The sequence below is a fragment of the Trachymyrmex cornetzi genome, unplaced genomic scaffold (genome assembly GCF_001594075.2).
Source record: "Trachymyrmex cornetzi isolate Tcor2-1 unplaced genomic scaffold, Tcor1.1 scaffold979, whole genome shotgun sequence".
NCBI classification, from domain to species: domain Eukaryota; kingdom Metazoa; phylum Arthropoda; class Insecta; order Hymenoptera; family Formicidae; genus Trachymyrmex; species Trachymyrmex cornetzi.
The window spans coordinates 244,259-257,689 of NW_017300332.1; the positions used below are offsets into that span (position 1 = coordinate 244,259).

Below are 13,431 nucleotides of genomic sequence, written 5' to 3' on the forward strand. Positions count from 1 at the left end.
AGCTTAACTGTAATTTATTCGACATTATAATAGTTTTTAGCGTACGCGTGTAAAACTTTGCAGATAGTCGAAAGAAAAAATATTAGATAATATTTATAATATTGTTATTTTGAACAGTGTTGTGAACTCATATGAACTACTGTAAATATTGATTATCTTTAAGAATGACTATAAAAATGCACTATTTATCAATTATTGGAGAAATTATGGCCTATGGCCATCTTTTCCGTATGGCCATAATATCCTAGTTTACTCTGTAGCAGCTTTAACAAATTTGAGAAAGAAACAAAATCGCAATTTCACCGAACGCTTGCGGAAATTGAATATCCGGCAATAATGACTTTCCCGGTTTAACCAAACTTCTTCCACTTCAAAATTCATCCTATAGTAACCTGCATCGTTAACATCGTTGCTTTTATAGAGTCGTTAATCACTGTCGTTGCGCCGGTAGTAGGCGATAAATAATTACAAAATACGCAGCTCGATCTCGCTGCATAAGAGTTCTGACACCTGTGAGAGCGTTCGACGTTGTTCGCTTTCGAAATATATGAACGCGAAGTAATGTGATTCAGTAAAAAGTGAAGACTAGTGCAGTCCTCGTGAGGGCATTTGAAGAAGAGAAAACGAGAAAGATTTCTCGAGGCGACGATGGGCCACCTTAGTCCAATTGGATCGCCCACATGGTAGAAATCTGAAAAGAGAAATATAAGGCTATCCGCTGATACCGTTAAATTGCCTAATGTTTTTTTCTACAAGAACTATTTGATATACGTTGCCTTTAATTCGGCAATAGAGTAACTTATAAGTAGCTCCGTGGGCGTGTTTCATCGAGAAAAAGAGCGATGCGTTTAAATCCATTATACTGAACATCTCTCTTTCGTTTCCGATTGATTAAGAATTAATAAACGCAAACTCACTTCAGTGACATGTGTTTTCATATCTCATACCAACCTAATATCTCCGTAACACAAATACGTGAACACGGTACCAATCTTTTTCTTAACAAAAATATCGACATATATATTTATAGATTTTAATCTAATTAATATAATGTAAAAATAGTTAATTAGTATATTGAATATAAAAAATTAAGATTTTTTTAAAGAACATTTAAAAATGAAAACAGAAAGTAGAAAAAGATTATATTTTTTAAATTAATTTCAAATAAAAGCTATAATAAAATTTTAATTTAAATCTTATTCTTGGTTGCGAATACATACACAATCTTTGAAATTAAATCCAAAGAGAGCAACACATTTTTTTTACATTTTCATTGACAAAAAGTTGCCTCCAAATTGATCGTGGAAATTACAGAATAAAAGAATATCTAACGAGATACCCTGCATAAATTAAAATTCTCCATGACACCTGGCAGTCGTTTCGCAACATCACCTGTATGCAATGAGCGCACGATACAAGCGAGCAGAAGACATTATCCGTGCGAGTCAAAGATGCTACGCAATCGCGTGCATGTATAATGAGAATGTGGCGCCTTTCGCACATTGCATATTTTTCTAGCTTGCAGATCCGAGAGCAAGTAAAAAAGAAGATCGTTAATTGAAAGCGAATCTGATAATAATCTTGCCTCAGAGAAATGCCCGCAAGAAGCAGTTTAACAAACGCAACACCCATATGTCTCTCTCTCTCTCTCTCTCTCTCTCTCTCTCGTCAAACGCCTCTCTCTCTGGAACTTTGATTGGTCGATCAAGAACCGATCAGACAGTCGTAAAATTTTCTTCAACTAGTGAGTCCGAATACGAAACAGTTTTGATGTAATGGAGAATACACTTGCTATTCCTTACTTATATATCTTGTTATCACCATTGCTACAACATTCGGCAATCGTGATTGGCAGTACATTACCTCTAAGATGTGAAAATTCTTTCCTCTTATTGCTCAATTGCATCTTAATTCCTTCCCTAGATAATTCTACCTATAGCTCAATTATGTGTTTGATAAAAAAAAATACCCCACGCACTTTTAACGTGTTAACATAAACTTGGATAAAAATTTACTTTTAAGAACAATTTCAGATATTTAAAATTCAATTAATTTTGAAGTAATGTGGGTCACCTGTTACAGATAATTGCAACATAAAAGGCAACGTTACTTATGAGATAACCTAATCTTTCATTAAACGTATAAATATCCTGTAAGTAAATCTAATCGCGGTTAGTTAGTAATTCACAACAATTCAATCATATGATTTAATTACTCGCGTGATCACACTTACGGGTAACATACAGCAATCGCGATTGGTAGTTTCTCCGATGTGAAAATTCTCCCACTTGGTGACGAAGCCCTCCTCTCTTTCGTTTCGTCGCGTGTATGGCGATCCCCTCTTCCCTCGTGTCTGCACCGATCGCTCGAGATCGAACAGAAAACCCTCCTCCGATTGCCATATTCGAGAAAATATGGCTGTCTGGATCGTTAACCGATTGGATCGTGTTCGACTGCGCCATCGTATCTGATGCAACGTTTCGATCAATCTCGTTCACAGAGGTACCAGATTTAATTAATTCCTTCGACTGACAAAAGTGTCTTGGAGCACGCGTTCGATTAAAATATCGCTTCCTGTCGATCATCGCTGTAGTCATTAGCCGATTATTAATGGCTGCGTATCGGCTGTGTATCGGCTAACCAAGGCATTACAGCATTACAGGCAGACGCGCGCTAGATTTTATATTTAGGATGTAACTCTAGAACTACTGAATTAGGTTGGAACGAAAATATCTGCACCCACACGCCGATGACGCTCTTCGGTCCTCCGTGTTTTATATATTTATTTAATACCGAATTCTCTTACCCCCGTCTTAGTGTTCATGCTCGCATTAGAACATTACATAAGAAATAAAAACCAGAATCGTTCGTTTGCACTGTTACTATCGAAAATGTACACCGTTTTTTTTTTTATAATTGCAGCAGCAGATTCTAAGTTCACGTATTACAAAGCAAAGACGAGAGAGAGAGAGAGAGAGAGAGAGAGAGAGGGGGGGGGGGGGGGGGGGGGGATACGAATTCCACGTTCTGGTAAGACGTTTTGGCGATAAGTAAATAAGCTCGGCTCTCTTAATTAAAAATGATGGAATGGAGGCTTAAAGACAAGCGCGCGGATAAGCGTGTACCAATGTCATCGATCATCGGATCTGTAAATGACTTTCGACGCTCTCGCCGTATCTCATTATTTTGTACCCGAAGACGAAGCCCGCTTGGGAAGAACGTTCGCAATTAGCGACGACATTGCGGACAAGGGGCGAATTGGTTGTACCATTAATCAAAACGAGGCAGAAAACAATTTGAGGACGGCCACCAAGCGCTTATCGAATTATTAATCAAATTATTGTCCATCAAATTGTGTGCCGCTTGCGTGAAAACCAGGAGAGGGTCAATTAACATCACAAGCTATCTGGATACAGTGATATTGTCGATATTGGCGACGGATGAAATAATTGTTACGATTAAACGTCACAATTTCTTCCTGTACATGGGTCTGTCATTCAACCAACCTAAACGACTTTACGTAACTGCGAATCGACTTACGTTTTCGACGAGACATTGGGAAAGAGGAAGTTCCCTGGTTCCCAATTCGACAACGACCAACTGATTTTTTTCCCACGATGACTAATAAGCCGACGTAACGTATTCGCCCACCCGCGATCGATACGCCGTCATTTGATTTTTCAAGTCATACATGTAAAGATATCAAATATCACACTCTCGTGGTGCTTTCTGTGGTCATATGTTATTTTCAGAGCAACAAATTTATTTTAAACTAAACTATTGTTTCCCGATCGAAGGTATTATATTTTTCTAAGTTTCCATAAAATATATACATAAAGTATTTTCTGATGATGATACATTTAAACGCGTACAACTTTCGAATTACGAAATTTATATTTGCATTGAAACATTGTGCCGGCCGGCACAGCGCGGCGGGACGGTATCAATTTTCAAGATCTAGGTAAAGATAGTGGATACGCGATCTTTGTAAATCGATTTCCGTGCATAATAGTCCGATAAAATTACATACCGGCTGTATGCGCATTCCGTTTGACTCCACACGTTTTCCATAAAACTGCAATGTTGGGACAAAATCAGGCGTTGTCTCAGGCCAATTCGCGAACTTGCCTATTCTATTTCCAAATTGACCACACCTGTTTTAGCTTTATTTTCGGGAGCAAACCCGTCGTGTTGTCCACGTAGACGTAACAAGATACCGTTCGCGTCTACAAAGTGAGAGACTAATTGGTTATTTTCTATCGGAGAAGATTCCGCTTGAAGATTATACAAAAAATGATACGACATATTTTTTGTCTAAGAAAAAATATTGTAATTGTGCTTATTAAATAAATTGTTTCGTAAAGTCACTTGAAGTCAATTAAATTGTAGATATAAAAAGCGATGTCGTATATATTTAAGATTGGAGATTATGTTTCTATTGTGTGTTTTTTGCTTGGATAAGGAGAGACAAGAAAAATGGGATTGTCTTTGTTCTTGTTTTACTTATTCATAAAAAAATAATTTTTTAATTATATATATCCAAATCAAAAAGCTTCTCTTTAATGTTTTATTTAGGGACTTTTGTTTGCAGACATTTTGTCGTCTATTTTTGTATATTGCAATTTCAAACTGTAATACTTGCAAATATATTAAGTAATAGCTTGTTTATTTATATAATGATCAATCTTCTTTGGAAACATGTATACAATAACTCGAGATGTAGTGTTATATTCCTCCAACACCAACATAAAAATAAACTTGCATTATTTAAGCGTCTCGTCTCCGTCTACCGATCGTCACTATCTTTGTAACGTCCAACTTTTAATAATACTATTCTAATTATTATAAATCGTATAATATGTATATTTTTCTACTTATTAATTTTTTCAATATGGAAATAATGTTAATATGACAATCTCAAAATTGTGTTAATATGACATTTATAAATTTTTCAGATATCGGTTTAATGTTTTCCCCTATACATTTATTGTTTTCTTGTATGTGTGATAAGTTTTCTACAATGTTTAAATATTTTTTCAAATTATTATGTTACTCTGCTATGTTTACAATGGAAAAGCTCGTTTTCGACATTCACTGTTTACGACAGATTACAGAGCGCTATAGTGGTGGAATTACATTCTGACGGTGGAGAAGAACGAATTGATACGAGTGGTCGAGCCTGTTGCTAGTCCATATACGGATCTGAGTGCTAAAATGAATTACCCGAGCCGATGCGAGACCCGCCTTCGAAAGACACTGGATGAACTGGTCCCATTGAGGGGGAGCCACTTCTCGTCTTGCTTCGCTGAACTCCCGTATCTTTTTCGTGTTCATTCATCAAATATCAATATGCCGAATTCTTCAAAATTTTAACACATTTCATAATTTTCAAGCCACACGCGTAATCAGGCATTTTCTAGCTTGCATGGTTTGTCATTCACGCTATTTACATTAATAAATTAAAATATTTTTGTTTATATATGTAATACATATAAGAAAGTGTATGAAAAAAAGTATAGTCATTCAATTTAGTTATTAAAAGAAATAGCAATTTGCTCCGCTCTTAAGCCACATCTAATAACTTTCTCCTCTTTACGTTACATTAAATCTGATGGAATCATCGTAACTCTCATCGCGTTATTTCTTAACGGAAACAAATTCACGATGAAATACAGCACAACTTTCCTTATCTATGATGCGACGTTTTTACGCTTGGATCATACGTTTGGAACGACTCGGTTGAATGTCCAGCTAAATGATCGAGCGATCTCTCGAGCGAACTGTTGATTTTGTTTAAACCAAAGCAGAATTCTCTTTAGACTGAGAAAAGAGTTAGGAGAAAGGTAAATCGTAAAATGTATATCGCGCTATGCGTTTCCTGTACCGTACGTTGCAAGAAATCGACGTGGCAAATCGCCCGTAATTCCACCCACGTGGTCTATGTACATCGCACGAGCTATTCATCAAACCGATCTGGTACTTAGGTCTCGCCCAAGGATCGGCTGGTCGAGATAAATGCTAGAGAGAAAACGATCCGATATGAATACCTGCGTTACATGCCGGCGCGTAAGCGGCCCTTACTCCTTATAAAGACGAGCCTTCGAGCGAGGAATAACGACCAGACGGATGGATCGAGATCCGATATAAAATCGGGCCCGCGGTCGAGTATTTATGCTATGTCTCGTGGTACACCACATCATATATATCCTCGCCATCCCGAAAAAGGGACCGCGATGATTTTATCTGTCGCATTGATCGCTGCCCGATTTGATGCAGAGTGCAGTTTTTGCGCGAAAAGTCTCGGCAGAAAAAAACGTGTAGGAAAATTTGAAAAATACGGCTAAAAGATATGAGGTCTACGAGGCTATTCATATTAAATTATTGAAGAAATTTTTTTTACAATTTTTTTATTACGAAATGTATCATAAAGACTACGTTAAGTAATTAAAAGATTTAAAAAATTGCATGGAGTCTAGTTTATTTGATTTTGTTTACTATTTTTTAAATTGTTTCGCAGAATATGAAAAGTTAAATAGAACCAACAGTGAGCTCATCGTGAGGCGCTACAGATTGTGCAAGCCAATTGCCCAGTCACGCAGATGCGTCGGCCCTTTGTAAAGCTGAGCCATTGTTTGCACGGAAGATACGCGAATAAAATCGGAAGGCGAGACAAGCCGCGTGATCATGTTGCGAGAAACGGCTACGTGAATGAAGCCCCCATTCATACGGGTCCGCTCTCCTCACCTTCTCGCCATCGTCCACGACAGACGCTTGCACGGAGTACGAATGGAACATGGGCGACAAGAGACTACGCACACGCATACGATACGCGCGTATATACATGTATATACGTATCGTGTCGTGTATAAACGCCGCCGCACACGTGATTGCCTTCGTCGATCGTCTCACGAAGACGCTGATCGCCATCGGCTCCGCAGTGAACGCTTTATTTTCCGCCTTTTTTGCGCTGCTTCACAATAGTCCGAATTAAGCAAAAAACAAACATAAATATTGACAATTATTTAGTAATTAAATTTTAATACTCTTTGTTCTTTTTTATTGACAAATATAAAATACATATCTTAATTGCTAAAAGACGGATAGAAATAAGTTTTCAAACATTTTAATAAAATGTTGACTCTTTTATTATACTATTATAAAATCTGTCTTTGGTATAGGTATGATTTTGTAAGAAAAATATATTTATTATCATTATTTATAACTTCCTCATGATTGTTATAATATTTATATTTGTTTTTCATTATTTTGAAAGTACAATGTAAGATATGATTTTGCTTTTTAAGTATATAATATAAATTTATTATTTTTTTATGGTTTATCTCAAAACGTTTCAATACAGTGTTTTCAGCATAATCCCAATTATTTTAAAGAGCCGAAGAAGTTCGATCTCAAACAGTTTCTTGGTAAACGCAAAAAAGGCAGTCTTAATTGCGGAACTTACTCTTCTTTTGTTTTTAATTTCAGAATGTGCACAGCTAACAGATTCGCATTGCTGAAAACAAAGATTCTATATTTTTATTTTCTGCGAAAAGACGTCAATACCATTCAAACTTGCTAGGTAAGAGGATTTCAATATAAGAAGGCTAAAAATGGTTTGTAGCTAAATGTGATGCCGAGGAAAAATACACATCACACTCTTGTTAATGGAACACGCAAAATGTAACGAATAGGACATTTCTCTCTTTATTTTCCGGTAAGAAATTCTATTGCTACAAGTTTAAGAAATAACAATATTTTTGCTTGAGAAATATTTTTAGCATACCAAACATAGCTATTTTATCTCTTGTACGTTTCTAAAAATCCGGTAAAAGAACAGGGATTAATGATACCATTCCTTAATTGTCTTGCATTATTACTATCAATCAAGTTGTAACGCAAATTTTTTTCGTGATATTTACATAAAACACGTTCAATATCGGTATATAATTAGCTATACAGTATTAGATACAATTAGCTATTTAATTTTGAAACTTTGTAATAAGACGTACGATAATAATATCGGCATACTACATCTCTTGTGTAGTAGTACTATCATGGCAGTCATGATGCAATATTCTTGTAGAATATATGGAAACGGTCAGCCACGAGAGAAAAAAGTCTCATTCATCGAAGGATTTCCGTTGCAGTCTCGTCACGCGCAACATAGGTCTAGAATCGCCGGAGAATTTCAAATATAGCAAAAAGCTAGCCGGAAAGCATCCGAATGGGCAATAAGAAGACTCGTTCTTTCACGGGAGAAATAGCGCCAGCAAAGTGGCATCGTTTCAAATTAGGCTGTGCTACGATTTGCCATTACGGTTTGAATTTACTCTGTACATACTAAACGTTTCAATAAATTTTTACTCTTCATCTATCACGAAAATATTCAGATATTACATACAATTTATGACAACTAAAAAAAATCAATTTAAGAATTCTCTATTAAAATTAATTAATCCATTAGTGTTTACTATTTTACTGATTTTTATATTAAATAAATAAAATCTAATTTGTAAAATATATAATTGTAAATATGTTGAAAATAAAATGGTATACTCGTTATGCAATCGACTTTCATATCTTCAATCACATATTATTTATATCTTAAAACACATGATTCGATACTTAATTAATATGCATTTTGTACATCCTCCTGCTGTTAAAGTACATAAATTAACAAGTTTATTTGAAATCGCGCGGGCAATCACGGACCATGACTGATTTATCAGCACCAATTATCCCGAGCTGTTCCTTCATCTTGCTTTTGAAACATTATACTTTCTAAAGCGATCAATATTCGACTGTACGTTCATGAGAACATCTATAGATTATTCTTGCGATTTACAAATTATTTCTTGTATCACATATTGCGACCTGATTATTGCTTTGTTAACTCATATTTATTCGAGTAACCTAATTAATTGCGATAATCATGCGACACAAAATATTGTACATACTTTTAAAAGAGAAATACATGATTCAGCAGAGTCTATATATGTTATATCTTTTTTTTGTTTATAATGTCCAAATTTCTTGCGTTGTTTATCATTATTTTATTGTAAAAGAGAATTGTGTTAAAGCTTTAAATTTCTTCTTATCAATTAGTTAAGGAAATTAATGCAGTTTTGATAGAAACATACATACGTAAAATAAAAATTATATTCTGATGAATACACATTTAATATTTATCTAGATATTCAATGAATTAATGCAAGTCGATACATACGTTTTGTAAGATTTTACAGACTTTAAATTTCACATATTTCGATATATATATAATTTTTCATTTTTTAATAAATTTTTATCTAATATTACTTTTTAAATTCTTTGGAGTAAATCTCATTTAGAGAGTACATCTTTATTATATTGCATGTACATCCTTTTTGCAGAATTTTCTCACAACGCGTCATCTTTGTCAAGTATCTTCGTTCAAGTCATTACGAAGTCAGGCTACATCAAACGACACTTTAGGCCTCATTACATTGGCGTGCCCACTTGTCATTTGGATCATCGTAAATCTCTGAGGCGCTACAGTATCACTTTGCGTGTTCGTATTTATACATATAATTTTTAGGGGACGTCGCGTCGCGCGTGTACAGAGGCGATCTCGGAACAGGCAATCAGCGCGAAATCGATTTAAACAATCTCGTGCCTCTTAGGTGTTTACGCGCGCGCGCGAGACCATAATCAATTCTCATTTATGCGCACGCTTCAGCGTTCGGGATCATCGTTTTAAGAAAGCGGTCATAAATTATCCCGGGACTTGGACATGTCCTGTATGTCGTAAGTTTCCAGCCACGAGCGTCTCTCGAAGAAACGAATCACGCTTTCGAGAGATGACGGGAAGCAACGAATGAGGATGCAATGATAATCGACCACCCACGCACAGAAATTAGAATATATCCGCGTTAATTTATGGATGGAAGAGTTATACGTTTTAAAACGCATTATTAAGTGTTCCCCGTGAAGTCCAAGAAAGAAGATATTAACATTGAATCGTATTCAAACAGTTATTATAAGTATACTGTACGTGAAAAATTGAACTAAGAATGGCGATTTTAAAATTAAGTCTTGATTCATGAGACTAAAGTAAATAAACACACATTCGACAAAATAGAAATTTTTAATCTTTAGTATCTCTAATATTAATCAATATTGTTACTTTTATTTAATACACACTGTGATTAATTATATTATATTTCTATAAATCCACATAAATGCGATATAAATAAAGACTCGAGAAAAAAGAGGAGGAGACGTACAAAACGCTACAAGACTCAAATTGTCAATGGAGACTGTAGCATCGAATGAATCTTCAGTTATAACGCAATCTTAATCTCAATCTTTAATCTCTAAGGCCGGAATCAGACTATGCATTGAAGATTGAGATTAAAGATTAAAGATTGAATTTCACCAATGAGAGGACAAAGAAATTTTGGCTCCTTTTGTTCTGATTGGTCAAACATTAATCTCATTCTTCAATGCGTAATCTGATTCCGACCTAACACGAACTTTGTTTACGATTATCGAGAAAACTCATATCGCACATCGAGTAACGGCGTGCATCGGCAGGAAAAAAAGTGAGCGATTTCGCCGGTGCCACTTTTCCTCTCCTCGAAATGACTTTATTCGCGATTCCAAGGACTTCGCCGCGAGAAGGAAGCAAAAACCAGGTAGTAATCGCGGTGAGGAATGCGCGGTAAGGTCGAAATAATAGCCGACGACGACGACGACGGTGCACGTTAATGCGAATAAGTATGTAACTGCGGAGAAGCCGGACACTCTGCAACGTTCAAGCGAGTTCCCCTTGGAGAGACGAACGCGCGCGTTAAAAGATTATGCTAATGCCCACGGTCGAGAGATCGCTATCCGCGATGCTTAACCCAAAGACCTCATCGTCGACTCTCGACTGCAGTCTCTGGACAGACGGCGCGCGCGTTAAATTCCTGCGGGTTATTTCTGCACGATTATGAGCGTCGCTCCATCCCGTGGACGTTACGACCGAGCCCCTGCGATTAATTGCGAATTGCGACGTTGCACGAATGCGAGTTTCCATTTTCGAAGTGAATAAGCCCGATCTTGACCTTCCACCCGACGGTCTCGACGGCTATTCCTTTGTTAGGCTGCAATCTGTCGTCGTGCAGCGAATGCATACAAGATGATCCATGCGCGTGGATCGTGCACGATAATGAGCGAATTTATTTGTCATTCGAAACGAAATAGTTTAATTCCTTTGCTCTCGTAATCGTGCAGAAGTGCGATGAAAAAGATATATTAAAAAAAACGGATTGTGTGTACGTGAAAGAAACCTTCATCTTTTTCTATGTTAATCTTTTACAGTTATGAATTAATTACAAAAACGCTTAATATAAAAATTGGTAATTTGAGATATACAACGATTCAATTTTCTCGAAGGGAATTTTCGTTGAAATAGTTCGAGGATTTATTTCTCAATAGTGGATGTCACCGAGGATGTCTTTGTTTCCCCGTGTCTCGGTGCAATGCAATTAAAGAACGTGACGCGTTTGATTAGACTGCCGACAGGCAATTTTTTGAAAGTCGAGCTGTTTTTGCGTAACGTCGATCGATCGTGATAAACGGCGCACGAACGCGCCGCCGTCTGCAATGATCTTTTCCAGGGATCGTAAATTACTGGCAGCCATTATCATTCCGTTCGCGGTTATACGGGAATACGAGAGCGAGCGATACACAGCGGCGTCGGCCGATACTTGCGCATCCATTGTACGTATTAGTCTTGATGACATAATAAGCGTCTACAGACTCAATCGAATTCTTGCCCGCGATAATGACAAATGTCTTCATTGCTGACTCATAAAATGCTCTGCAGAGCCACGCCGATTCAAGACTCAACATTTCCAAGTATAAATAAATCAAATCCCATACAGCTGGCACAGAATTTGCAGCAATACCGCTGTAAAATCTCTGCAATATTGCTGCAACTTTTGTGTAACTTTGTGCTGTAGGGGATATTTTAATTAGATAATTACTTTGTTAATAATAGTTGAGATTATTACTCAAAGAGTGATAATTCAAGTATCATTTATTCCAAGTAAATTAATGGACACGATGAATAATTTGTGAGGCTGTGATGTACATTTTTGGCTAGGAATACTTCGGCGTTCGTGCAACACTTGATGCCGAACGCGATCAAATTTCGCGGAACAAGATATGACTCAGTGACTTTAACGACGCGTTTCTCATCGCAATGGCAACGGATGGGAAATTAATGTCTCCTTATGTAGAGAAGGCGCATTTTTAAAGCGCGCGCGGTTTCGCTTAATCGCGTAAGTATCAAGAATGACGTTTATTATATTAATAAGCAGGAGCACTTACCATCGGGTAGAAATCCATACCGAGTCGCGTCAAGGTATTCCTTGGCTACAAACGGAGCTGCCGCTCGTCCGTGTCTCGCCGTTCCTCAACGTTCGGTTTGACCGTCGACGTGCCGCGTCGCGCAAACTCGACGTCGCGACGCGCGCCACACGACGCGCGCGTACACTCTCTCGAGAGGTTTGCTCTTCCTCGCGGTCGGTCCATCCGACGCACGTCGAGCACAAGAATCTTCCACGAAGATCTTCCACAAGTGGATCGTAATTGCGCCTAGCCGGCTCCTATATATAGATATCGATGAATCGCGCGCCGTTCATTAATTCTCTCGCGACTGATTATAATTGCGTACACTCTGCACTCTCGCGGTTTCCCGCACGACACCTCCTTCCACACAACGAGATGACGTCCGTCTCAATGAGATATATATTCTCTCGATAAGAAATCAAACAATCCTCACTTCGATCCCAATTCGTCGCGTTACGCGTTGCTGCGAATGCTGAGCTCCGACAGCGCGCGCGTATATTTGAAAACGTACTCGTGCGCGACGACGCGACGCGACGCGACGCAACGCGACGCGACGCCGACGAGTCGGATGCGTCGGATGTTCACGTATGTCGTAAATATCTTCGATCGCGCGCAGTCGCAGCCGGCTCGAGGATGACGATCGCGCGCGTACCTGTTCGTATCAGTTCGAAGATGACACGCTCGCAATATCGAGGACGCGGGTGTTTACGATCGAAGACGACGCGGTTCGTGTGCCGATGAGAACGACGACGACGATCGACGACGACGTATCTCGCGGCACGCGCGTAAGCGAAACACGGACGTGCCAAGCGCGCGGCTGAGCCGATGCGTCCCGTCGCGTCGCGCGAACGTAATACGACTATATTCGGCCGCCTTCGCCGACTTTCGGACCTAGTCGGCGCGGCGCGGCGCGGCGCGTCGCGTCGCGTTCGGTTTGGTGTTGGTCCAGTGCGCGGGCGGATGCAGTTGCGGCCGACCACAAATTCAAAAGATGTATTTTACGGTGAGAGTTGAGTCGTCTCGCATGTGACATGGTTGATGATGGGTGCTCATCTC

General features: G+C 38.3%; 1 protein-coding gene across 1 annotated transcript in view; it reads right to left on the reverse strand.

Annotated features, from left to right (window-relative positions):
- Positions 1 to 12,954, reverse strand: part of LOC108769993 (uncharacterized) — a 25,297-nt gene extending 12,343 nt beyond the window's left edge. Inside the window, exon 1 of the mRNA XM_018521266.1 lies at positions 12,355 to 12,954. The gene's annotated coding sequence lies outside the window, so the exon portion shown is untranslated. The remainder of the gene's footprint in view (positions 1 to 12,354) is intronic.
- Between the last annotated feature and the right edge of the window lie 477 nt (positions 12,955 to 13,431).